Raw genomic sequence first — 27,511 nt, 5'->3', positions numbered from 1 at the left:
TTTTTCAGCCTCAGACAATGTTTTTTTTAAGTTTTTGGATAGCTTGCAGATATCTCAAGAGGCCAACTGTCCCTCTTTTAGAACCAGATCCCTTGTCCACTCTTTCCTCATCAGTTGTCCCTCTTTTAGGACTTATGTACAGACTGCTATAAAGAGGTATTACTTATCTACCAAAACTGTTCTACTTCTCTAAACCTTTGATCCAAGCTCTAGATTATTGTTTTAGTTTTTTTAGAAAGCCAGTAAAAAAGAAAAACTAGTGGTAAACAAAAGCACTGATGGGTTTAACCAGTCATTTTTGTGTAGTATTTTTCATGGCCCACATTACTGGGAGTGTGGAAGAAGCATGATAGAGTCACTTTAACAAGAAGAGGTGATGGGCCTGTTAAAACCTGTTAAAGGTGGTAACAAGTCCATTCAGACAGAGAAGGTAATTTGAAGTTGCATTTAGAAGAATGGTGTATATTTGTTTCTAGCCTAACATTTATTTTGTCAATTTTCCTCTCCACAGAATGCCAACGTGGGCCAGTCATGCTTCTGTTTATTTTGGATAGCTCTGAAAGTGTGGGACTCAGTAACTTCACTTTGCAGAAGGAGTTCATCTCCTGCGTGTGATAACCAAGATTACCAAACGAGGCAGGAAATCGGTATACTGACCCTTTTGTGCAGAGGCGGCTCTCTAATTAGGCAAATTAGGTGGTAGCCTAAGGCCTCGCACTCACAGGGGCCTCGTGGCCGCCTAATTTGCCGAGTTAAAGAGCCGCCTCTGAGGCTGGCAGCAGGGATCTCCCTGCCATCAGCACAGTCCCCATTCCGAGTCCCAGCTTGTCTGTAAGCAGTACAATTCGCTACGATTCGGGGCTGTGATTAGGAGCAGCTCACCAAGGAATGGGAGCTCACTGACATCTCCGGATCACAGCCCGATACTGGAGCCACGGCACTGACACCACCCCCTCCCTCACAGACCACAGACGGGGGAGGAGAGAGAGCTGCTTCTGCTCCTCCTCCCACCCTCTCCACCTGTGCTTGCCCCGCCCACACTCCCCGACAGTTTTCTCCTCAGAAGATGAGATGTGGGCGGGAAGATTGCAGACCAGGAACCCTCCATCCCTTGCAGTGAGTACTCTGATTTAAGGGGCACCCTTCCACCATCTATTTCCATTCCTTTCTTTCTCCCTTCCTCCCGTCCTTTCTTTCTTTCTTTTCGGGCTGTCCCCCTATCTGTCTGTCCCCCTGTCCGTTTGTCCCCCTGCCCGTCTGTCCCCCTGTCTCTCCCCCTGTCTGTCCCTCTGTCTGTCCCTCAGTCTGTCCCTCAGTCTGTCTGTCCCCCTCTCCGTCTGTCCCCCTGTCTGTCCCTTTGTCTGTCCTCCCGGTCCCCCTGTCCGTCTGTCCCCCTGTCTGTCCCCATGTCTGTCTGTCCCCCTGTCCGTATGTCAGTCCGTCCATCTGTAAAGTAAAGTAAAGTAAATAAGACATTTTCTTATATGTAATTGCTTTATGGGATGGTGGCAATTCTTTACCACCTTTGATCTGAGATGCTCCTTTTTGCATTGAAAGACCCTCTCCCTGATGAATGGTATTTTTTTGCATTGCCACATAACCCCCATGGGCATGTGCAGCACAGCTGGATGTGCCCTTTTTAAAAAAACTTGCAAGCTGGCCTTGAAAAAGGCCAGAAATAAATAACTAGACTAATTTTCCGTAGACTCAAATGGAGAAGGATGCTATGTTCAGGTTTAGCAGATTTTTTTATTGGTTTGTGAAGCTCTTGCAAACTAAATTGTTCGCTCATCTCTTTCCCAAGTCAGTGGCTTGAAATATTGATGCAATCACTGAAGTCGGAACTTCTATTTCTGCATACTCGGTGATTAAGAAAGTATTTGAAGTTGCTGAATCTACATTACAACCAGACCAGCAATGGTACCTTTTGTATTTCTCTCACAGGTTTCCCCTCAAAGGCTAAGTTCACCTTTCATTAAAAAAAATAAATAAATGCACATCTTTTTGCAGGTAAAAAATGCGTATTCATTACTTTTTAAAACTGGAGCCTGCAAAGTATTGCACTCGTGATCAGCAGATCACAGGTACAATGTCAGGTTCCTGCACACACTGTCTATAGCTCTGTTTCTTGTACCTCTTTATGGGCTGTCATTTTCACTGCTATAAGAAGGATTGAAATTAGGGTTGAGCGAACCCGGACTGTATTGTTCCGGATCGTACCGGACTTTTGGGTATTCGGTACCCGGACACGGACCCGAACATTTCACTGTATGTTCGGGTACTGTCCGTTGTTCGGTAATGTTATTTGATGTTTTGGCGCGGTTTTAATGGCGCGGTTTCAACAGGTGCAAGGCAGCCAATCAGCAAGCATTTAACTAGTGTGCCCTTAGAAGCAATCACAGCCATGCCTACTAATGGCATGGCTGTGATTGGCCAGTGCAGCATGTGACCCAGCCTCTATATAAGCTGGAGTCACATAGCGCCGCGCGTCACTCTGCTCAAACTATACTAGCGAGAGGTTCCTGATGCTGCTGCTGAGGGAGAGATAGGAGATTATTGTAGGGTCAGCCTGGAGATTGCTTTGAGAGAAAGAATAGGAAGAATCTTCTTTAATCAGACAGCGATCTAGATTGGTTTTATTGTGTGGGGGTGCAGTGCACAATCTTTTTGCCCGGAGGGAGAGATATGAGATTATTGTAGGGTCAGGCTGGAGATTGCTTTGAGGGAAAGAATAGGAAGAATCTTCTTTAATCAGACAGCGATCTACATTGATTGTATTGTGCGGGGGTGCAGTGCTCGATCTTTATGCCCTGACCTGAGACCAGTGAGGAGGAGAAAGGAGAAAAAAAACTTTTATCAGTCTGTTAGGTGGGCAGCGTGGGGTGCTGCACATTTAATGCAAGCTCAGTGCATATGTGTCTGCTTAATCTGCATTTAAAAAAGAAAAAAACTTTTTTCCTTCATATTTAACTTTGACATACAGTGTTTAGACAGACACTGCTTTTCTAACCTGCTCTTCAAAAAGCACCAATGTAAGAGGAAAATAATTATATTTCAGTATTTAGGGAAAAAAAAATATTTTTCAGTTTTTCATTCAAATGGGGTTTTTTTTTTTTTTCAATAGCGGAATAGAACAACAACAGTATCCAACCTGTTAGGCGTGCAGTGTATAGCGGCCATTTAATGCAAGCTCAGTGCATATGTGTCTGCTTAATCTGCATTTAAAAAAGAAAAAAACTTTTTTCCTTCATATTTTACTGTGACTTACAGCGTTTAGACACTGCAGTTCAAATCTGCTATTCAACAAGCACCAATTAAGGGGACAATTCTTTTTCAGATTTTCATTCATACGTTACAGTGAGATACACTTTGCATACTGTTGTATTCCGCTTTGCAATAAAAACCCATTTAGGGGAAAAAAAATAAATTGCAGCCTAGTCTGCATATGGTACAGTGAGATACACCCATTGGATACTGTTGTTGTATTCTGCTTTGCAATAAAAACCCATTTAGGGGGGAAAAAATAAATTGCAGCCTAGTCTGCATATGGTACAGTGAGATACACCCATTGCATACTGTTGTATTCCGCTTTGCAATAAAAACCCATTAAGGGGATAAAAAGTTAATTGCGGCCTAGTCTGCATATGGTACAGTGAGATACACCCATTGCATACTGTTGCATTCTGCTTTGCAATAAAAACCCATGTAGGGGAAAAAAATAAATTGCGGCCTAGTCTGCATATGTTACAGTGAGATACACCCATTCCATACTGTTGTATTCTGCTTTGCAATAAAAACCCATTTAGGGGAAATAAATTTAATTGCAGCCTAGTCTGCATATATTACAGTGAGATACACCCATTGGACACTGTTGTTGTATTCCGCTTTAAAATAAAAACCTATTTAGGGGGAAAAAAATAAATTGCAGCCTAGTCTGCATATGGTACAGTGAGATACACCCATTGCATACTGTTGTATTCTGCTTTGCAATAAAAACCCATTTAGGGGATAAAAAGTTAACTGCGGCCTAGTCTGCATATGGTACAGTGAGATACACCCATTGCATTCTGTTGTATTCCGCTTTGCAATAAAAACCCATTTAGGGGATAAAAAGTTAATTGCGGCCTAGTCTGCATATGGTACAGTGAGATACACCCATTGCATACTGTTGTATTCTGCTTTGCAATAAAAACCCATTTAGGGGATAAAAAGTTAATTGCAGCCTAGTCTGCATATGGTACAGTGAGATACACCCATTGCATATTGTTGTATTCCGCTTTGCAATAAAAACCCATTTAAGGGATAAAAAGTTAATTGCGGCCTAGTCTGCATATGGTACAGTGAGATAGACCCATTGCATACTGTTGTATTCCGCTTTGCAATAAAAACCCTTTTAGGGGATAAAAAGTTAATTGCGGCCTAATCTGCATATGGCACAGTGAGATACACCCATTGCATACTGTTGTATTCCGCTTTGCAATAAAAACCCATTTAGGGGATAAAAAGTTAATTGCAGCCTAGTCTGCATATGGTACAGTGAGATACACCCTTTGCATACTGCTGTATTCCGCTTAGCAATAAAAACCCATTTAGGGGATAAAAAGTTAACTGCGGTCTAGTCTGCATATGGTACAGTGAGATACACCCTTTGCATACTGTTGTATTCCGCTTATCAATAAAAACCCATTTAGGGGAAGATCCAAAATTCGATAAATATGAGGAGAAGGTCAAATAAGGGATGTGGCCTGGGTTGTGGTGTTGCTTATGAAGCTCTTGTTGCAAGGAGAGGACGTGGTCGATCTGTGCCAGCTACACGCACAGGTGAAAATGTTGAGGCCAGAACAAGTACAGGCGATAGTAGATTGGGTTGCTGACAGTGCCTCCAGTTCCTTCACATTATCTCCCACCCAGTCTTCTGCTGAAAGGTCAGAGTTGGCACCTGCAGGCGATGTCCATCCATCGTTCAGCTTTCTATCTCCCAAACATTGGAGCGGAAGAGGAAATACCCCCCTACCGACCCGCGATCTTTGGCCCTGAATGCCAGCATTTCAAAATTCCTGGCCTTTGAAATGCTGTCATTCCGGCTGGTGGAGACGCAGAGTTTTAAAAGCTTTATGGCGGTGGCTGTCCCACAGTACGTCGTGCCCAGCCGCCACTACTTTTCCAGGCAAGCCACCCCTTCCCTGCACAACCAAGTGGGTGACAAAATCAGGTGTGCATTGCGCAACGCCATCTGTGGCAATGTCCACCTAACTACGGATATGTGGACCAGTAAGCACGGTCAGGGACGTTATATCTCCCTAACAGCACACTGGGTAAATGCAGTGGCGGCTGGGCCTGAGGCGGATAGCAGTTTGGTGCATGTCCTTCCACCACCGAGGATTGCAGGGCGCTTCAGTTTGCCTCTTGTTCCTAACTCCTCCTACTCCGCTTCCTCATCCTCTACCGCCTCCTCTTCCGGTCAGCGTAACACCTTCACCACCAACTTCAGCACAGCCAGGGGTAAACGACAGCAGGCAGTTTTAAAACTTGCCTGTTTGGGGGAAAAACCACACACCGCACAGGAGTTGTAGAGGGGCATTGAACAGCAAACCGATGAGTGGTTGCTGCCAGTGAGCCTCAAGCCAGGCCTGGTGGTGTGCGACAACGGTGAAAAATCTGTAGCAGCTCTGGGCCTAGCCGGTTTGACACACATCCCTTGCCTGGCGCATGTGCTGAATTTGGTGGTGCAGAGGTTCCTTAGAAATTACCCAGATATGTCAGAGCTGCTGCACAAAGTGCGGGCCGTCTGTGCGCACTTTCGGCGTTCTCACCCTGCTGCTGCTCGCCTGTCAGCGCAGCAGCGTAACTTCGGCCTTCCCGCTCAGCGCCTCATATGTGACGTGCCCACAAGGTGGAACTCCACCTTGCACATGCTGGCCAGACTGTGTGAGCAGCAGCAGGCCATAGTGGAGCTTCAACTGCAGCACGCACGCGTGAGTCGCTCTGCGGAACAGCACCACTTCACCACCAATAACTGGGCCACCATGCGAGCCCTGTGTGCCTTGTTGCTCTGTTTCGAGTACTCCACCAACAAGGCCAGTGCCGATGACGTCGTTCTCAGCTTAACTATCCCACTTCTATACCTTCTTGAAAAAACACTTCGGGCAATTATGGAAGAGGATGTGGCACAGGATGAGGAGGAGGAGGAGGATGAAGAGGTATCATTTCCAAGGCTTTCAGGGCAGTCATTCGCAAGTGGCTCCGAGGGTGGGTTCCTGCACCCACAAACGCCAGGGACGCAATTTTCCAGCAGGGGCACAGTTCTGGAGGATGACGAGGATGAGGAGGAGGAGATGGAGGAGGACATGGAACCATGTTCACAGCAGGGTGGCACCCAGGCCAGCTAATGGCCATCACTGGTGCGTAGTTGGGGGGATACAGAGGACACAGAGGATACACCTCCCACAGAGGACAGCTTTTCATTGCCTCTGGGCAGTCTGGCACACACATAGTAACTTGTGCTGATTACTGGGTGGCCATCCTTCTGGATCCCCGTTACAAGGACAATATACCGTCCTTAATTCCCTCACTGGAGCGTGATCGGAAGATGCGCGAGTACAAGCGCACGCTGGTAGATGCGCTGCTGGTGAAATTTCCACCTGACAGCGGGGGCACAGTGGAAGCACAAGGCCAAGGCAGGGGAGGAGTAGGAAGAGGTTGCCAATGCAGCCAGGGCACCGCCAGCACCTCAGAAGGCAGGGTTAGCATGGCCGAAATGTGGAAAAGCTTTGTCAGCACGCCACAACATGCAGCAACACCTCCAGCTGATATGGAACGTCTCAGCAGGAGGCAACATTTCACTAACATGGTGGAGCAGTATGTGTGCACACGCCTAGACGTACTGAATGATGGGTCTGCCCCCTTCAACTTCTGGGTCTCCAAGTTGGGCACATGGCCTTAGCTTGCCCTTTACGCCTTGGAGGTGCTGGCCTGCCCTGCAGCCAGTGTATTATCTGAACGCGTATTTAGCACAGCTGGGGGCGTTATCACAGACAAGTGCAGCTGCCTGTCCAGAGCCAATGTGGACAAGCTCACGTTCATTAAAATGAACCAGGCATGGATCCCACAGGACTTGTCCGTAACTTGTGCAGAATAGACATGTATACCGGCCTTACCCAGCCATTGTTGTATTTGATCTTTCTTACTCTTTTGTGGTGTACCCTCTTCCACCGCCGCCTCCGCTTCCACCTACACCGCCATATCCTCCGCCACCTCAACCTCCTACTCCATATGGGCCTCGTCCTCCTCCTACATCATTCAAAATTATTTTTTATTTTTCTGTTTTTTATGTTATTTTAAGTTATTTTCCTATCCACATTTGTTTGCAGAGCACTTGCCGTGCTCTTAAGAAGATTTTGCTGCCATTTGCAGCCCTCTAGCCATTTCCATGTTTGTTTTAGAGCCATTTTAGTGCTCAAAAGTTCAAGTCACCATTGACTTCAATGGGGTTCAGCATCGGGGTAAAGTTTGGGTTAAGTCTGGGTCACGAACCCTGACTTTTTTTTCAAGTTTGGCTGGACCCGCCGAACCCGGACATCCAGGTGTTCGCTCAACTCTAGTTGAAATGTAAATGCCACACCACTGCTAAGATGTTCAGATACAACTTAATCTATTAAAGGCCAAGGGTACAATTCAAGTTTGGCTTCCAAACAAGCTGCTGATTAGGCCTGTGCTTTTAACTCACGCTGGAATAAATACCATTGTAGGTTTAGTTCACTATTGGTTTGCTTATTTGGTTGCCAGTCCAGCCCTGATGAAGGGGGCACATAGACCCCCAAAACACGTATGAAATTTCTTGAATTGTACCCCTTACCTTTAATGGAATAAAGTTGTATCTGGATTTCTTAGCAGTGGTGTGGCGCTTAAATTTCAACCCTTCTTACATTACACTACAAGCCAAGGAGACTGTGGGGATCCTCTGGGGTGTAGAAGCTGCCTGCCCAGGAACCAGATCATTTACACCAACAATAATACCTTAATATAACAACACCAGTAAAATAAACCTAAGGGTCCAGTGCTTTCCAATTTTCGCACCTGTAGGCAGTGTGAATGAACTATGAGCATGCTGATCAGATCACCCGCAGTTCATTCAAACTTCAAGTCCGCCTGCCATGGTGTTAGTTTTTTCATTCACAGATTCCTGTGAATAAATTACACTGTGTGAGCTGAGCCCTGACAACAGGTGCGGAGAGAAGAACAACACATAAATAGTTGGTGCAGAGCACCAGCTCCCTGCGCTTTGAGTAGTGTAATCCTCTATCGACCTCAGCTGTGGTCTTGCAGCTGTTGAGAGCTAGTGACACGGCAACACAGGATAGTTTCGGCCTTGCTGCCCCTTACACAACCAGAGTAGTCCAGAATCACTGAAAATGACAAGCAAACACAAGGGAGCACCGGCCTAGTGCATTATCCTTTTGAAGGTTTATTATAAAGGTTTAATATAAAAAAGGGTTAAAATACTCACAAATGAGTTCTTCATAAAAGAGGCTCTGAAGAAGCTAAGCCTCGAAACACGTAAGCCTATACAGCTTCAGGGGACGGTACACCCTTGGATCTCGATGCTGAGGACTGCGTACCTTGTTTGATATGCTTTTATCAAGAACTCGTTTGTAACTATTTTAACCCTTTTTTATAATAAACCTTCAAAAGGATAATGCACTAGGCCGGTGCGCCCTTGTGTTTGCTTGTCATTTTGCAGGCTGAAGAACCCCTGCCCTCTGTCACACAGAGGAGGCAGTGAGGAGGAGAGGAGCAGAACAAATACGAGTGTAACATGTAACATATTCTAAAAGCTGAACTTACCCTTTAAAGCTGAAGTTAATCAAAAAATACCCAGATAAAAAGGAAAAACCCATTACAAGATAAAATAACAAAACCAGCATTTTCTGGACTATTCAACTTCAATCTAGAAATGTTCACTGAAGTGATATTTGTCCCATAATACAAACAAACAGAGCTGGATTTTTATTAAAACAGTGTACTACATGAATACTGTGCCAGTAGATAACAGGGAATATAATGTGTGCCCATAATTCAGTACTGAAAGCCAGGGACCTGTCTCTAAACTCTGGGATTATTTTTTGGAAGTGTAAAAAAAATTGTGTACAAAGTGTTCGTATTGTAGCATTTTTAAAGTACAGTAGCTAGAGAACAGTACATATTTGGTTTGCAGATTTCCCAGGGAAAGCGCCAACATACACATTTTTACAATGGTTATGACTAATAAAAGAAGGACATCTAGTGGCATATTGTTGATACTGTTGCACACAAAGCTAGTTGTTAAATTTTGCAATTAGCATGCTATATGTCTCATTCCAATTGGAATGTGAAATGCTTTACCACATGAGGTAGTAATGGCTAAAACAATAGAATAATTTTGAAAAAGGTATTAGATACATTACTTACAACTAGATATTTCCAAAATTATAATTACTAAAACTATAAGAGCAATATTTTAATCTTGACTGCCCTTTGGAGGTCAGGAAAGACTTTTCTTTCCTGCTGTGTGAAAAAGCTGTAGGTTTGTGGAAAGTTGAACTTGATGGACATCAGCCTTTTTTCAACCTTAATAACAATGTAACACTGGAAGGATTACAGGTGCATCTCATAAAATTAGAATATCATCAAATGTTAATGTATTTCAGTAATTCAATTTAAAAAGTGTAAGGGCTCTTTCACACGGGCGATCCGATCAGATCCGCCTGTCAGTTTTTTAGGCGGATCTGATCGGATCCTCCATGCAGCTCTATGGGGCAGCGGGTGTCAGCGGAGACACCTCCGCTGACACCCGCTGCCATCCGCATCCGATCCTGTGCGTGAAATCTGGACGGATGGAAACCCTATTTTTCCATCCGTTCAGTAATCGGAGTGGATCGGATCTGATGAGAGCAGACAGGCGGTCCGCTCTCTTATCCGATCCCCCATAGAGGGCAGCGGGGGCTGAGACACCTCCCTCTCCGCTCTGCAAGCGGAGACGGAGCTGTCACCCGCCGGCTCAGCGGGGATCGCGGATCGATCCCCGCTGAGCAACACGGATCCGCCTACGGAGGCGGACCGCGTGAAAGAGCCCTAACTCATATAGATTATATAGATGTGTTACACACAGAGTGATACATTTCAAGCATTTCTTCCTTTTATTTTGATGAATATGACTTACAGCTAGTGAAAACCCTAAATTCAGTATCTCAGAAAATTAGAATATTATATAAGACCAATTAAAAAAAGGATTTTTAATACAGAAATGTTGGCTTAATGAAAAGTATGTCCGTGTACTGTATAGTATGCACTCAATACGTGGTTAGGGCTCCTATTGCATGAATACCTGCATCAATGGCATGGCATGGGGTCAATCAACCTGTGGCACTGCTGAGGTGTTATTATGGAAGCCCAGGTTTCTTTTATAGTGGCCTTCAGCTCTTCTGCATTGGTGAGTCTGGTGTCTCTCATCTTCCTCTTGACAATACCCCACAGATTCTCTATGGGGTTTAGGTCAGGCGAGTTTGCTGGCTAATCAAGCAAAGTGATACCATGATCATTAAACCAGGTATTGGTACTTTTGGCAGTGTGGGCAGGTGCCAAGTCCTGCTGGAAAATTAAATTAGCATCTTCATAAAGCTGTTCAGCAGAGGGAAACATGCCATTCTCAGGAATTCCCTGGTAGAGGGCTGCGCAGACTTTAGACTTGATCATCACAGACTGTGGAAACCTCACACTGGACCTCATGCAACTTGGATTCTGTGCCTCTCCACTCTTCCTCCAGACTCTGGGACCCTGATTTCCAAGTTAAATGAAAAATATTCCACAATCTGTGATAATTTGGGGAGCCATGTCCTCTGCTGGTGTTGGTCCACTGTGTTTTATCAAGTCCAAAGTCAGCACAGAAATTCTTCATGCTTTCCTCTGCTAACCAGCTTTATGGAGATGCTGATTTCATTTTCTAGCAGGACTTGGCATACTGCCAAATGTGCCAATACCTTGTATAATGATTATGATATCACTGTGCTTGATTGGCCAGCAAACTCGCCTGACTTAAACCCCATGGAGAATCAGTGGCCGCTGTGGACTGGGGGTCTCCTGGGAGTGCAGGGGAGCTGTGCAATGTAAAGGGGGCTTTGTAATAAAAGGGGGTATGTAGTGTGCATGGGGGGGAACTGTGCAATGTATAGGGGGGCGGTTTAATGAAAGGGGCTGTGTACTGTTATTTTTAAATATTTAAAATGTTTTTTTTCCTAAAACTTCCCTCTTAAAGTGAAGGTGCGTGTTATACTCCGATAAATACGGTAGTATAAGGAACGGCGCCTTCCCTGATCTGAAGACAATGTATTAAGTATAGCTGCCTTCAATTTATGTGGTAATACTTAAATGTCAAACAAGGTAAGTAATGAGGTGCTGCTACTAGTATTTAACATGTACAAACCCTATTCCAAAAAAGTTGGGACACTGTACAAATTGTGAATAAAAACAGAATGCAATTATGTGGAAGTTTAAAATTTCAATATTTTATTCAGGATACAACATAGATGACATATCAAATGTTTAAACTGAGAAAATGTATCATTTTAGGGGAAAAATAAGTTGATTTTAAATTTCATGGCATCAACACATCTCAAAAAAGTTGGGACAAGGCTATGTTTACCAGTGTGTGGCATTCACTCTTCTTTTTATAACAGTCTGCAAACGTCTGGGGACAGAGGAGACAAGTTGCTCAAGTTTAGGAATAGGAATGTTGTCCCATTCTTGTCTGATACAGGCTTCTAGTTGCTCAACTGTCTTAGGTCTTCTTTGTTGCATCTTCCTCTTTATGATGCGCCAAATGTTTTCTATGGGTGAAGATCTGGACTGCAGGCTGGCCATTTCAATACCCAGATCCTTCTTCTACGCAGCCATGATGTTTTAATTGATGCAGTATGTGGTCTGGCATTGTCATGTTGGAAAATGCAAGGTCTTCCCTGAAAGAGACGACGTCTGGATGGGAGCATATGCTGTTCTAGAACTTGGATATACCTTTCAGCATTGATGGTGCCTTTTCAGATGTGGAAGCTGCCCATGCCACATGCACTCATGCAAGCCCATACCATCAGAGATGCAGGCTTCTGAACTGAGCGCTGATAACAACTTGGGTTGTCCTTGTCCTCTTTAGTCCGGATGACATGTCGTCCCAGTTTTCCAAAAAGAACTTTAAATTATGATCACAGAACAGTTTTCCACTTTGCCACAGACCATTTTAAATGACCCTTGGCCCAGAGAAAATGCCTGCGCTTCTGGATCATGTTTAGATCTGGCTTCTTTTTTGGCCTATAGAGTTTTAGCCAGCAACGGTGAATGGCACGGTGGATTGTGTTCACCGACAATGTTTTCTGGAAGTATTCCTGAGCCCATGTTGTGATTTCCATTACAGTAGCATTCCTGTATGTGATGCAGTGCCGTCTAAGGGCCCAAAGATCACAGGCATCCAGTATGGTTTTCCGGCCTTGACCCTTATGCCCAGAGATTGTTCCAGATTCTCTGAATCTTTGGATAATATTAGGCACTGTAGATGATGATAACTTCAAACTCTTTGCAATTTTTCTCTGAGAAACTCCTTTCTGATATTGCTCCACTATTTTTCGCCACAGCATTGGGGGAATTGGTGATCCTCTGCCCATCTTGACTTCTGAGAGACTGCCACTCTGAGAGGCTCTTTTTGTACCCAATCATGTTGCCAATTGACCTAATAAGTTGCAAATTGGTCCTCCAGCTATTCCTTATATGTACATTTAACTTTTCAGGCCTCTTATTGCTACCTGTCCCAACTTTATTGGAATGTGTAGCTCTCATGAAATCCAAAATGAGCCAATATTTGGCATGACATTTCGAAATGTCTCACTTTCAACATTTGATATGTTATCTATATTATATTGTGAATAAAATATAAGTTTATGAGATTTGTAAATTAGTCCATTCCTTTTTTACTCACAATTTGTACAGTGTCCCAACTTTTTTGGAATCGGGTTTGTAGATACATAACACTGTAAAAAATGTACTTTATGCAACCTAAAATAGGTGACTCCAAATTCCCGTGCTAGGGTGAATGAAACGTATTCACTCAAAAGTGATCAGAAATAAATGACAATAAATATTAGAATGAGATATAAAGTGCTTGTGATAAACTGTGCTAATTTTCTCAAAACGTGCTAGATTCAAATATGTGCATAAATAAATGTATTTATGCACATATTTGAATCTAGCACGTTTTGAGAAAATTAGCATAATTTATCACAAGCACTTTATATATCATTCTAATATTTATTGTCATTTATTTCTGATCACTTTTGAGCGAATACGTTTCATTCACCCTAGCACGGAAATTTAGAGTCACCTATTTTAGATTGCATAAAGTGAATTTTTTACAGTGTTATGTATCTATATGTTAACCACCTCCCACCCGGCCATTGTACATATACGGCCGGGTGGGAGTCTCGTCCTTCTGAATGGACATTCCGGAAAGTCCTTCAGAAGGAGCGAGATCGCGCCGCCGCGTGCACGCGCAGCGGCGCGATCTCGATGTGCCAGTGTCCCTCGGACACAGCGCAACAAGATGCGTCAGGAGGGCCCTGTGATTGGCCCTCCTGATCACATGACGGCTGTGTCCAATCACAGCCATCATGCAATGTAAATACAGCCGTTGTAACGGCGTCGATCTCTTCTCCTCCCTGACAGGAGAGGAGAAGAAGAGGATCGATACTGGAGCTGGGGTGATCAGTGAGTATTTCTAAGTACTCACTGATCACAGGGGGGGTCTGTGCTGGTAATCAGAACATTGATTACCAGTGCAGCCCTGGGGGGGGTGGGGTGCCACTAGAGCCACCAGGGATGCCCACCCATGACCACCAGGGATGCCCACCATGGCCACCAGGGATGGCAAACAGCCTGCCAGTGGTGCCCTCCTATCAGTGCTGCCCACCAATGCCATATATCAGTGCTGCCCATCAGTGCCCGTTATTGCCATCCACCAGTGCCGCCCACCAGTGCCCATTATTGCCCACCAGTGCTGCCTATCAGTGCCCATCAGTGCCCCCCATCAGTGCCCCCCATCAGTGCCAATCAGTGCCGCCCATCAGTGCCACCTATCAGTGCCCATCAGTGCCGCCGATCAGTGCCCATCAGTGCTGCCTATCAGTGCCCATCAGCGCTGCCTATCAGTGCCCACCAATGCTACATATCAGTGCTATCTATCAGTGCCCATCAGTGCTGCATATCAGTGCTACCTATCAGTGCCCATCAGTGCTGCATATCAGTGCCACCCCATCAGTGCCACCCCATCAGTGCCACCCAATCAGTGTCTCCTCATCAGTGCCTGTCAGTGCGGCGTCATCAGTGCTCATCAGTGCAGGAAAAAACGTATCTATTCACAAAATCTTATAACCTAAACAAAAAAACTTTTTTTTTTTTTCAAACTTTTCTGTCTTTTTTTTATTTGTGCACCAAAAAAGAAAAAACCTGGCAGTGATCAAATACCACCAAAAGAAAGCTATATTTGTGGGGGAAAATGACACAAATTTGGTTTAGGTACAGTGTTGCATGACCGCGCAATTGTCATTCAAAATGCAACAGCGCTAAAAGATGAAAATTGGTCTGGGAAGGAAGGGGGTTTAAGTGCCCAGTATTGAGGTAGTTAAATACTAGTAGCAGCGCCTCATTACTTACCTTGTTATCATGCCTTTAGCAATAGATCAATTAATTCTTCTGACTCACTTTTCACTGGTGTATCCCGACTTTCTCCTCCACCAGGCTCCTCTCTCCTCTGCGGGCCACAGCTCCGCCCCTCCTGACTGATGTCAAGAGGGAATCCTTGGTCCGGCCTGCCCCCTGCAGCTGTCGGAAGGAGAGAGGACAGGCAGAGCAGGGAGCCGGCGCGATCGGTGCACAGAGCAGAGCTTGACACTCCAGACATTCCAGGGGGGGTACTCGCCCCCCCCTTCGCCCCCCCCCCCCTCGTGCGGACACCCATGGGACCTGTGTTCCTCCTGTTTAGCATCAAAGGTCTCTGTGTTGATTGCATAAGTCCATCCCCGCACAGTAAGAAAACACCCCCTAGGCATACATTTAACCCTTTGATCGCCCCTGTGTTAACCCCTTTCCTGCCAGTGTCATTATTACAGTAATAGTGCATATTTTAGCACTGATTACTGTAGTAATGTCACCAAAAATGTCTGTTAGGTGTATGATCTGTCCGCCGCAATTTTCGCAGTCCCGCTAAAAATCGCTGATCGCCGCCATTACTTGTAAAAAATTAAAATAAAAATGACAAATCTTTCCTCTAGTTTGTAGATGCGATAACGTTTGTGCAAACCAACCAAGATACGCTTATTGGGATTTTTTTCACCAAAAATATGTAGCAGAATACAAATTGGCCTAAAATTATAAAAAAAAAAAATTGATTTTTACATTTTTCATTGTCGCTCTTTTTTTTGTTCATAGCGCAAAACATAAAAAACACACAGGTGATCAAATACCACCAAAAGAAAGTTCTATTTGTGGGAAAAAAGGACTTCAATTTCATTTGGGTACAGCTTCGCACGACCATGCAATTGTCAGTTAAAGTAACGCAGCGCCGAATCACAAAAAATAGCCTGGTCATTAAGGGAGAAAATCTTCCGGTCCAGAAGTTGTTAAGCATACGATTATTGTATTAATGTCTACTTTCTCACCTGTTTAATAGGTCAACAAACTAAATTACAACTTCATATGAAAATCATAGAAAAGCATATTCATTCACTGAATTTATTATGCACATTATTGTTAATCATACACATAACCACACCCTAATATGATATTTAATTAATTTTGTGTTACTTACATTATGTATTTATGATTTTGCTTGTTGACTCCTTAATGGTGTTCCTCATTTCTAGGAGTTAGGTGGTATTGGTATTGGAATTTGTCAGTACAGTTATAGCAGAAAACAAGAGCTACTTTCTACAGATAAACAATAGAATGGGAGGTAGATGGCGCTGCCTGCATAAACCCCTGTGTGCAATAAGTATAAATATACAATCCTAATAGACAAATTAAAACCTTAAATAAAAGTGCTTTATCAGTAAAATGCATCAAAATTAAAGTGAATAAATGCACAAAGAAGGGCTGAAGCCCTTACCTAAAGGTGCTCAAATGACTGTGCAAGGAAGGAATAGGCTCAACTTCCTTAAAATGGGCTAAGGCCCTTATCTGAAAGTGCTCAGGTGACCGTGCAAGGAAGGAATAGCCCCAGAAAATAGGCTCAACTTCCTTAGAAAAAAAAGGATGAAAAAGTTATTGATGCAACTCAGATATGCAGTGATTACAAGAAAGGAACAAATTAATATGACCAAGCAGACAGTGAACAGTGTGGAAAAACCGCACTGGTGTAAAAAAAACACATATAAAGTGCTTTTGGAACTCAAATCGCACTGTTTAATGCATCTGTCTTTTTAGATTCTTATGGGAATTTTTACAGTATTTGTGCGTTTGGGATTTTAACATCACTTATATTTTTCTCAGTCACTTTATCTCAGTATTTTTACACGTATATTTATTTATTCAATATCTGTGTAATCCATTGAGCACTCCATCACTTTTTGCACAAACCAGCACTTTATCAGAGTGGTCTGGTGTGCATGCGATTTTGGTGAATCGCATCGTATACAATATACTTCTTTGCACTTTTTGCACTCCCTATTGGGCCTATCTGCTTATTTTAATAATCTTTATAACACTTTATATGTGTTTTTTTTTTTTTACACCAGTGCGGTTTTTCCACACTGTTCACTGTGTGCTTGGTCATATTAATTTTTTCCTTTCTTGTAATCACTGCATATCTGAGTTGCATCAACAACTCTTTCACCCTTTTTTTTCTAAGGAAGTTGATCCTATTTTCTGGGGCTATTCCTTCCTTGCACGGTCACCTGAGCACTTTCAGATAAGGGCCTTAGCCCATTTTAAGGAAGTTGAGCCTATTCCTTCCTTGCACAGTCATTTGAGCACCTTTAGGTAAGGGCTTCAGCCCTTCTTTGTGCATTTATTCCCTTTAATTTTGATGCATTTTACTGATAAAGCACTTTTATTTAAGGTTTTAATTTGTCTATTAGGATTGTATATTTATACTTATTGCACACAGCGGTTTATGCAGGCAGCGCCATCTACCTCCCATTCTATTGTTTATATTCAACTATATATCCCAGGATTATAGTTCTAAAGGTGGGCTGCAGCCAACAATTTTCCTAGTTTGGTACATCTATATCCTAAGCGCGGATCTTTTCTTACATTTTACTTTCTACAGATGATCCAAACATTAAAACTCTGAGTAAATTTAGGAGGTAATAGCCTCTAGTCTCTGTAAAACTATATGAATTAGCGATCAATTTAACACTGGAAGGTGTGTGTTTACATCTTCCAATTATGTTTCTGCACCAAATTACTGTATAAACATTGGTGGACTACAGTGGAATGCAACTAATAATCCGAAAAGAGGACCCTGCATTATTATTAACTAAACACCTGGTAATATTCCATTTCACCTTGATATGGTTACATTAGAGAGTAGCTTGTGCTTACTGATTCACACAATATTTGCATTTCCTGTGAAGGCTATACTCTGTTATATTATCCATAGAGTACATAGGAATTAGATTATCCATAGAGTACATAGAAAAGCATTTCTCTTTCTTTCAAGTTGCCTTCACTGCAGGGGCATAAACTACAACCTTCAGGGCCCTGGTGCAAGAAAACATGAAGGGCCCCCCTGACCCCCAGGGCGACCCAGTCCCATGCATTACCCCTGTACAACAGGATAGGAGGGGCAGCATATAGAGGAACTCCTGCAGCAGAAAGAGGATTGGATCATCTATATGCCGCCCCGCTGCCCCTCCTATCCAGGTGTAAAGGGGTGAGGCATGGACCCCCTTGAGTATGGGGTTTGAATGAGTCGCAGTGGTGGTGGTAGTGATGGGGGGATGGAGGAATGGGATCAGTGGCAGCGGTGGTGGGCTGGATGAGATCAGTGGCAGCTGTGGTGGGATGGGAAGGGTGGCAGCAGTAATGGGATGGGATGAGTGGCAGCAGTGGTGGGATGGGATGAGTGGCAATAGTAGTGGGATGGGATGAGTGGCAGTGGTGGTGGGATGGAATTAGTGGCAGTGGTGATGGGATGGGATGAGTGGCAGCAGTGATGAGATGGGATGAGTGTCAGTGGTGGTGGGATGGGATGAGTGTCAGCAGTGGTGGGATGGGATGGGATGAGTGTCAGCGGTGGTGGGATGGGATGGGTTTGGTGTCAGCAGTGGTAGGATGGGAGGAGTGTCAGCGGTGGTGGGATGGATGGAATGAGTGTCAGCGGTGATGGGATGGGATGAGTGCCAGCGGTGGTGGAATGGGAAGAGTGGCAGCGGTGGTAGTGGTGGGATGGGATGAGTATCAGTGGTGGTGGTGGTGAAGGGGGTAGGGTGAGTGGCAGAGGTGGTAGTGAAGGGAGGTGGGAACAGTGGCAGCAGTGGTGGTGAAGGGGGTGGGATCAGTGGCGGTGGTGAGGGGGTGATCAGTGGCAGTGGTGGTGAGGGGGTGGCGAGTGTCAGCGGTGGTGAGGGGGAAGGGATCAGTGGCAGCTAAGGTGGGATGGGATGAGTAGCAGTAGCGGTGGTTAAGGGAGTTGGCAGCAGTGGTGGTGAAGGGGGTTGGACCAGTGGCAGTGGTGAGGGGGGATCAGTGGCAGCAGTGGTGGTGGTGAGGGGGGTGGCGTGTGGCAGCGGTGGTGAGGGGGGAAGGGATCAGTGGCAGCTGAGGTCGGATGGAATGAATAGCAGTGGTGGTGGTAAAGGGGGTGGGATGAGTGTCAGCAGTGGTGGGGAAAAGAGGTGGGATCAGTGGCAGCAGTAGTGGTGAAGAGGGTGGGATCAGTGGCAGTGTTGGTGAAAGGGGTGGGATTAATGGCAGCCGTGGTGGTGGTGAAAGGGGTGGCCAGTTGCAGCGGTGGTGGTGGTGAGGGGGTGGGATCAGTGGCAGCCGTGGTGGGATGGGATGAGGTGGGGTGGTGGGAAAAAGAGGTGGGATCAGTGGCAGTGGTGGTGGTGAGGAGGGTGATCAGTGGCAGCGGTGGTGAAGGGGGTAGAATTAGTGGCAGCAGTGGTGCTGAGGGGGGTGGCACTGAGGGGGTGGGATTAGTGGCAGTGGTGGTAGTGAGGGGGATAGCAATGGTGGCAGTGACGGTGGTTGGGATTAGTGGCAGCAGTGGTGGTGATGGGGTGGCAGCAGTGGCAGTGAGGGTGGTTGGGATTAGTGGCAGCCGTGGTGATGAGGGGGTGGCACCAGTGGCAGTGAGGGGGTGGGATTAATGGCAGTGGTGGTGGTGAGGGGGATGGTAGCAGTGGCTGTGAGGGTGGTTGGGATTAGTGGCAGCAGTGGTGGTGATGGGGTGGCAGCAGTGGCAGTGAGGGCAGGTGGGATTAGTGGCAGCCGTGGTGGTGAGGGGGTGGCACCAGTGGCAGTGAGGGGGGTGGGATTAGTGGCAGGGGTGGTGGTGAGGGGGATGGCAGCAGTGGCAGTGAGGGGGGTTGGGATTAGTGGCAGCAGTGGTGGTGATGGGGTGGCAGCAGTGTCAGTGAGGGGGGTGGGATTAGTGTCAGTGGTGGTGAGGGGGATGTCAGCAGTGGCAGTGAGTGAGGGTGGGATTAGTGGCAGAGGTGGTGTCGAGGGTGGTGGCAGCAGTGGCAGTGAGGGGGGGTGGGACCAGTGGCAGTGAGGGTGGTGGGATTAGTCACAGTGGTGGTGGTGAGGGGGATGGGATTAGTGGCAGGGGTGGTGGTGAGGGGGATGGCAGCAGTGGCAGGGAGGGGGTGGGATTAGTGGCAGCAGTGGTGGTGAGGGGGTTGGCAGCAGTGGCAGTGAGGGGGGTGGGATTAGTGGCAGCAGTGGCAGTGAGGGAGGGGTGGGATTGGTGGCAGTAGTGGTGGTGAGGGGGGGTGGCAGCAGTGACAGTGGGGGGTGGGATTAGTGACAGCGGTGGTGGTGAGGGGGGTGGCACCAGTGGCAGTGGGGGGGCGGGATTAGTGGCAGCGGTGGTGGTGAGAGGGTTGGCACCAGTGGCAGTGGGAGGGCGGGATTAGTGGCAGCGGTGGTGGTGAGGGGGTGGCAGAAGTGGCAGTGAGGGGGTGGGATTAGTGGCACCAGTGGCAGTGAGGGAGGGGTGGGATTGGTGGCAGTGGTGGTGGTGAGGGGGGTGGCAGCAGTGACAGTGGGGGGGGGTGGGATGAGTGACAGCGGTGGTGGTGAGGGGGTGGCAGAAGTGGCAGTGAGGGGGTGGGATTGGTGGCAGTAGTGGTGGTGAGGGGGGGTGGCAGCAGTGACAGTGGGGGGTGGGATTAGTGACAGCGGTGGTGGTGAGGGGGGTGGCACCAGTGGCAGTGGGAGGGCGGGATTAGTGGCAGCGGTGGTGGTGAGGGGGTGGCAGAAGTGGCAGTGAGGGGGTGGGATTAGTGGCACCAGTGGCAGTGAGGGAGGGGTGGGATTGGTGGCAGTGGTGGTGGTGAGGGGGGTGGCACCAGTGGCAGTGGGGGCGGGATTAGTGGCAGCGGTGGTGGTGAGGGGGTTGGCACCAGTGGCAGTGGGAGGGTGGGATTGGTGGCAGTGGTAGTGGTGAGGGGGGTGGCAGCAGTGGCAGTGAGGGGGGGTGGGATTAGTCACATCGGTGGTGGTGAGGGGGATGGGATTACTTGCAGCTGTGGAGGTTAGGGGGATGGCAGCAGTGGCAGTGAGGGGGGTGGGATTAGTGGCAGCGGTGGTGGTGAGGGGGGTGACAGCAGTGGCAGTGAGGGGGTGGGATTAGTGGCAGTGAGGGAGGGGTGAGATCGGTGGCAGTGGTGGTGGTGAGGGGGGTAGCAGCAGTGGCAGTGGGGGTGTGGGATTAGTGACAGTGGTGGTGGTGAGGGGAATGGCACCAGTGGCAGTGAGGGGGGTGGGATAAGTGGCATTAGTGGCAGTGAGGGGGTGGAATTAGTGGCAGCAGTGGCAGTGAGGGGGTGGGATTAGTGGCAGTGAGGGAGGGGTGAGATCGGTGGCAGTGGTGGTGGTGAGGGGGGTGGCAGCAGTGGCAGTGGGGGTGTGCGATTAGTGATAGTGGTGGTGGTGAGGGGGGTGGCACCAGTGGCAGTGAGGGGGGGTGGGATTAGTGGCATTAGTGGCAGTGAGGGGGTGGAATTAGTGGCAGCAGTGGCAGTGAGGGAATGGTGGGATTGGTGGCAGTGGTGGTGAGGGGGTGAGGGGGGTGGCAGCAGTGGCAGTGGGGGGTGGGATTAGTGACAGCGGTGGTGGAGAGAGGGGTGGCACCAGTGGCAGTGAGGAGGGTGGGATTAGTAGCCATAGTGGTGGTGAGGGAGGTGGCAGCAGTGGCAGTGAGTGAGGTGGGATAAGTGGCAGCAGTGATAGTGAGGGGAGTGGCACCAGTGGCAGGGAGGGGGTGGGATTAGTGGCAGTGGTGGTGGTGAGGGGGTTGGCAGCAGTGTCATTGAGGTAGGGGTGGGATTAGTGGCAGTGGTGGTGCCACCCCCCACCACCACCACCACCAGAGAGCTCATCTTTATCCCCCATCACCTCTGTTGTAGAGGTGATGGGTATTAGATCTGTGGTGTGGGGGGTGGGGGGGGGTTGATCAGTAAAAAGCAGAGGTGGTGGAGGATGAAAGTTTTTCACTAACTTGGTCAAGTCGATTTCCCCTCAGTGTTCATGTGCCTCCAGGGATGTGTCACTGGGTCTCCTTGCAGAGGGGAGAGCTCCTCCCCCTTTCACTCTATTGGTGTCAGCTGGTAAACTGACACTTTCAGTGCCCACCTCCTCCTCCGTACATAGATCGGCTTCATTCTCTCTTTGGACAGGATAGGTGGGGCGGTCCAGGCTCTAAGGATATGGTGGTGCTTAGCTCAGCCTCCCCTCAGCGGCCGGCGGGCCGCACGGCCCCCCTGTAAGGCAGAACAGACCCCTTAACTGCAGCACAGCCAGAACAACGGGCCCCTTACGGTGAGAGAATGGGGGCAGGCGGGCCCACCTTCAGTGGCAGAACTCCAGGGCCCAGTCACAGGTGCGACAGCTGCACCCCTGGTAGTTCCACCACTGCTTCACCACTGCTTCATATTTAAGACACTGTGGGTGTGGGGTACATTTACTAAAACAGGAAAGTGCAAAATCTGGTGCAGCTCTACATAGAAACCAATCAACTTATGGGTTTTGTTGTCAGAGTTTAAAGTGATAAAAAAGTAATGTTTATTTAAATAACAAACATTATACTTACCTGCTATGTGCAGTGGTTTTGCAAAGAGCAGCCCATATCCTCCTCTTCTCGGTTCTCTCGCCACCGCTCCTGGATTCTCCCTCCTGCCAAGTTTCCCCACAGCAAGCAGTTTGCTATGGGGGCATCCGAGCCACTGCTCTGTGTGTCACGGGTTGAATCACTTCTTGCAATTTTGTGCACGTGGACTTATGATTTTATTTTTTATATTGGGACTCATTCATTTTGACACTCTTTTCTTTGTTATACACATCATTGTGATTAGTAGTTTTTTTCATCCATTTGGTCACTATTTATTAATTGTGTGATCATCAATATTCTTAGCGCTACACTTTCATGTTTTTCATTGAGACATGGAGTCGCAGTTCGGCCCTGTCCCCTCTCTCTCCTCTTTGGCTCACTGACTTTAATTGAAAGCAGTGGGAGCCAATGTCTCAGCCAATCAGGATGGAGAGTCTCGGACAGCCAAGGCTCTCGTGCAACATCGCTGGATCGAGATGGGGTTCAGGTAAGTATTAGGGGGGTTGAGGGGGCCTGCTGCACACAGAAGATTTTTTTATCTTAAAGGGTAAGTCCACTTTTGTGGTAAAAAATAGCAAATAAAGAAAAAATCATATTGTAATTAAATGTTATTACCACATACTGTGTACAGATTGCCCCATGGAAACATAATTTCCTGCTTGTGTAATTGGCTCACCAATTTTCCTGGAAGTCTGCCCTAAGATACAAGTCAGATTTCAGGCATCCCCTGCAATAAAAATGTCATTTTGGGTGAGATACTCCCAATAGGAACATGTCTAAAGGGATGCAGGCCCAGCAGCTTTGCCTCATTAGAGCCCTACACCTGCAGCAGCTGATTGATAATTATGAAACCCATTCCCAATAGACTCACTTTCCCGCATGCATACAGACAAACACACAGGGTTTTCTTCAGAATAGCAAAAGGTAGGAATCTGTAACAAAGTTTGTTAAAATCCTTACAATGCACAAATGTCAGAGGGGAATGATTGAGCCCCTAGCGCTCAAGCCAGGCTCCATGGGACATGGCAAAGAGCTCTGGTTCTTTTGTTACATGTTGCACTGGGAGATGGCAGAAGACTGGAGTGCTTAGCAACAACTCCTTATTGGCTACTTTGGGCGGGCTAGCATGCACAGAGGCTATAAGCCGTTTTCCCGCTCTGGCACCTGCCTGAGGAGAGCCTGCAAGAGGGCGGAGTGCAGTGGCTGCTCACACTGACCTTTGATTGAAGAGCTTCTGCATCACCTCATTCAGAAAGCGGAGGGATATGGAGGTGCAGAGTGGCTTAGGAGGTGCTTAGAAGAGGAGGCTGTCCCTTCAGTTGTAGCTCAAGTTAATATGAAGCATTCTCGTGCCATGCCTAGCATTGAAGATGGCAGTCTCCTGGCTCTCCCTACTGTCCAAAGAAGAAGCCGCAGGTATAACAGGGGCAAGAGGTTGAGAAGGGAAGATTCTCCAACTTCTCCTGCAAGAACTGAAGTAAGAAGCGGAAAGGCACGCTCTATGAACAGGGCCAGAAGCAATACTCCTCAGCCAGCTCCTGCGGGCACCTCAAGGGAGGAAACAGCGTCTGGGCAACCTGTTGGCGTGGACCTTAATTAGGGTGAGAATTATAATCTTAATACTTTTTCTGAATTGGGTAAAGTAGTTGGTTCTTTAGCCAATGAAATTGATGGATTTAATGATTCGCATGGTATCGGTGCTGTGTGGAATGGCAGAGGCTGTGGTGGTTTGTCTATTCCTGTTAAGGCTAATTTCTCTCAAGGTAACCCTGCCAGTTCTATATGCAGAAACACTGTGAATAATGCTGCTACTATTGATAATATAGCTAATATTAACGATTCTTTCAATCCTATTTCAAATTCTCTCTGCTCTATACCTACTAATACTTTGGTTTCTGGGGTATGCCTTAAAGAGGCCCTACCTTGCGAATTATCCCCTTTAGGATATCACTTATCTTCCTCTGTAAAGGAAAAAAATTGGTGAGGGGAATACATAGATATGTTATCATTACTCCCATCATCGAAAGAGTTTTTCTTTAAATCTGAAAAGAAAATGGATGAAAGGTCAGGGGAAAATAGGAGGAGGGCGATTCCTCGGACCTTTCAGAATTGGCTATAGGCATTCTGCATTTTTGCGTCAGTAATGAGTGTAAACTATCCTGAAAAATGTTCTGGTTTGTTCCAGCATTTGGACATAGTTTCAGAAGCATACTGTCATTTTGGAGGTATATCCTGGTTTATTTATTACAAAAGTTTCAGACAAAAATGTTTCAGTTCATCCATCACTACTGTGCTGCCACGCAGCTTTAACTGTCTAGCAGTTGTTTTTACATGTTATGTTATGCTATGTTATTGGTATCTTCCTTGCACCCCTGCTGTTTCTGGCTAGTTGGTTGCTCCCACCTCCATTTCCTACTGTAACTTCATTTTGTGTAGTGGTTATGAGGAGACTGCAGAGTGTGAGAGCTGTGTAACTTCATTGGAAATTTACCTATGGAAAAGCCTCTATGTTTATGCCTTTGCTAACTTGAAGCATAAAGAAGCATTGGAGAACACCTCTGGAGTCTTTATTCATTGAGTAAACTATCTGTTAAAGTCATCATTCAACTTGCTGCACACACTTTCAGACTGGGTCTACAAGAAGGTCCCAGGTACAATCGATGCTGAGACAGAACAGTAAATTTCCAAGAATCCATCACATGGTTATCTCTGCAGCTTCAGAAAGTAAATTTCCAGAAGAATCCATCACATGGTTATCTCTGCAGCTTCAGAAACGTGAGTAAACACATGCCTATGTGAATAACAAACACCCTAAGACAGGAACCCATCGTCAGACTGTGTACTGAAAGTCAATCAGTTACTGCTGCAGTCACCAGAAGCATTACTCTGCATATGAAGCCAGCCACCTACTGAATGCTTCATTACTGTTACAGCCTTCTGAGCTTAGCTATCCAGTCTGAACCAGTTGCAGCACTAGCTAGCTATTGTCACAAATACCCAGCTCCTCAGCTCAGCCTGGTTACTAACAGAAGTCACTACTTACAGAGCTGAGCTCTGGCAGATTTCTAACAAGACACCAAAACTACAGTTCTTTTCATCATGTCTGACAGAGATCCCACAGAGTTACCTGCATTTATTCAAGATAAAGCAGACTCCTTACTTCATTCTCCTCGTCCTGTTATTGCCCCTCATCCATCCTTGAAGGCAAGGGAGGTTTATGAAGCAAGTAAGGAAGAAACATCTAGTAACCTGACTGCATTATGGGAAAAGACTTTAAGTTGTATAACAGCCACTAATGAAACTAGCAACAATTCTGAGCAATTGAACACTGCTCTCTCAAGGGTTAAGAAGGCATTTGAGAATTATAAAAGACTTTCTGAGAAGTACTATTCCCTATTGTCACATTCCAACATAGAGGAAGCTGCATTGGAATTAAAGGACTTTAATTCTACTGACCAGCAGAGGCATAGCACATATCTTGAAGCAAAGGCACAGATAGAAGGTAGATTAGCACAGCTACATGAAACTACATCCTGTAAATCTGCTTCTTCCAGACACTCAGGAAAATCATCTAGGTCTGTCCGCTCATATCATAAATCTTCTTCTAAGTCATTACGGTCCTGCTCTATAAGGTCAATACTGAGCGACCAAATACTCAAAGCTCGCCAAAAGGTTGCAGTAGCTCAGGTTCAAGCCGCCTGCTCTGAAAAAGAAGCAGCCTTCAAGGCAGAAGCTAAATGCAAGGAAGCTGAAGCTAAATGCATTCAAGCAAGAATACAAGCAGAAACACAGGCTCAGCTAGAAATTCTTCAGAAGAATAGAGAAAAGGAAGTAGCGTTAGCAGAGTTATCTGTCTTTGAACAAGCCCTATTGGAAGAAGAAGGAGCAGCTTGTACCAGCTTGGCTGCTTGTCAAGACCCTGTTGAAAGGACCCTACAGTTCGTCTTAACTCAGAACCACGACAATACAGTCCCACCTACAGTTGGGGATTCTTCTCATAATCATCCAGCAAGTGGATCAGAAGGCAATGTGTCGCCAAAGCAAGCTGGTCAACTAGACACACCTACTAACAGACACTCTCCACAACTACCGCACGTCACAAAATCAAGTGAATCAACCTACGCAGCTCATGTGCCACCACAGCCCTATGTGCATAGAGATTACAAGGGCACAGCAGAAGACTACAGAATGAACTCTATACCCCCTTTGATACAGCTCTCTTTAACTTCAAATGCTCAGAGACCTTCAGACGATAGACCCTTACCTAGATTAAACCCATCTGCAACACCTTTCTCTCTACCTACCAGCCAACATCATATACCAACCATGGTCCAAGACGGCGCACCATCAGCACCCCCTGTGGCTATAAAGACTGAAAGCACTGACATTGCAGAGTTCAGCAAGTATATGATTTGACGGGAGTTGATTACAACTGGACTGTCTAGATTTGATGACCGCCCAGAGAACTACAGGAGTTGGAGATCTACATTTAAGGCGGTAACCAAGAACTTGGACATTGAACCTCAAGCAGAACTTGACTTACTAATAAAGTGGTTGGGGCGTCAATCTTCAGAACAAGTAATGACTATGGGAGCCCCGAAGTCATTGAATCTGCCTTATTCCAGAGACTAAACGACTTTCCTAAGATCTCTGTTAAGGACAATCATAAGCTTAGAGAGTTAGGTGACCTCCTTCATGAACTTGAAATTGCTAAGTTAGATCCTAGTTTACCAGGTCTTAGCTATTTAGACACTGCCCAGGGCGTAAATCCTATTGTAGCAAAGTTGCCTAGTTATCTTCAGGGAAAGTGGACTAGTGTAGGATCAAAGTATAAGTATGAACATCATGTTTCCTTCCCTCCCTTTTCTTATTTCGCAGAGTTCGTGCGGAAGGTTGCAAGATCCAAGAATGACCCAAGCTTCTTCTATCCAGATACAACCGCCATTCCTTTAAGTACTTCAAGGGGTATTGCCACCAACAGTAAATTCAAGGATTTAAGGAAGACCACGATAGCATCCAACGTCTTAGCTACAGACATTAAAGCAAGCAATCTTAACCACTTCCATACCGCGTCATGTAAAATGACGTCGGCAAAGTGGTTGTGAGGATCCGGGCCGCCGTCATATGACGTCGCCCGGATCTCCTCTCTACTGCGCGCCC

General features: G+C 46.3%; 2 pseudogenes across 2 annotated transcripts; both read left to right on the top strand.

Moving 5' to 3' along the window:
• The first annotated feature begins 531 nt into the window (after positions 1–531).
• LOC309556453 (collagen alpha-1(VI) chain-like) lies at positions 532–16,016 on the top strand (annotated as a pseudogene). Its single transcript has 2 exons — positions 532–647; positions 15,936–16,016. The product of its transcript is annotated as a collagen alpha-1(VI) chain-like (transcript).
• A 9,434-nt stretch (positions 16,017–25,450) lies between these two features.
• Positions 25,451–27,263, top strand: LOC309556183 (annotated as a pseudogene). The gene is made up of 2 exons: positions 25,451–26,901; positions 27,230–27,263. The product of its transcript is annotated as an uncharacterized misc_RNA (transcript).
• Positions 27,264–27,511: the final 248 nt, after the last annotated feature.

Source organism: Pelophylax lessonae, assembly GCF_965119305.1.
Source record: "Pelophylax lessonae genome assembly, chromosome: 5".
In the NCBI taxonomy this organism is placed as follows: domain Eukaryota; kingdom Metazoa; phylum Chordata; class Amphibia; order Anura; family Ranidae; genus Pelophylax; species Pelophylax lessonae.
Note: the sequence above shows the minus strand (reverse complement) of the source record. Positions and strands in the feature narration are given on the sequence as shown.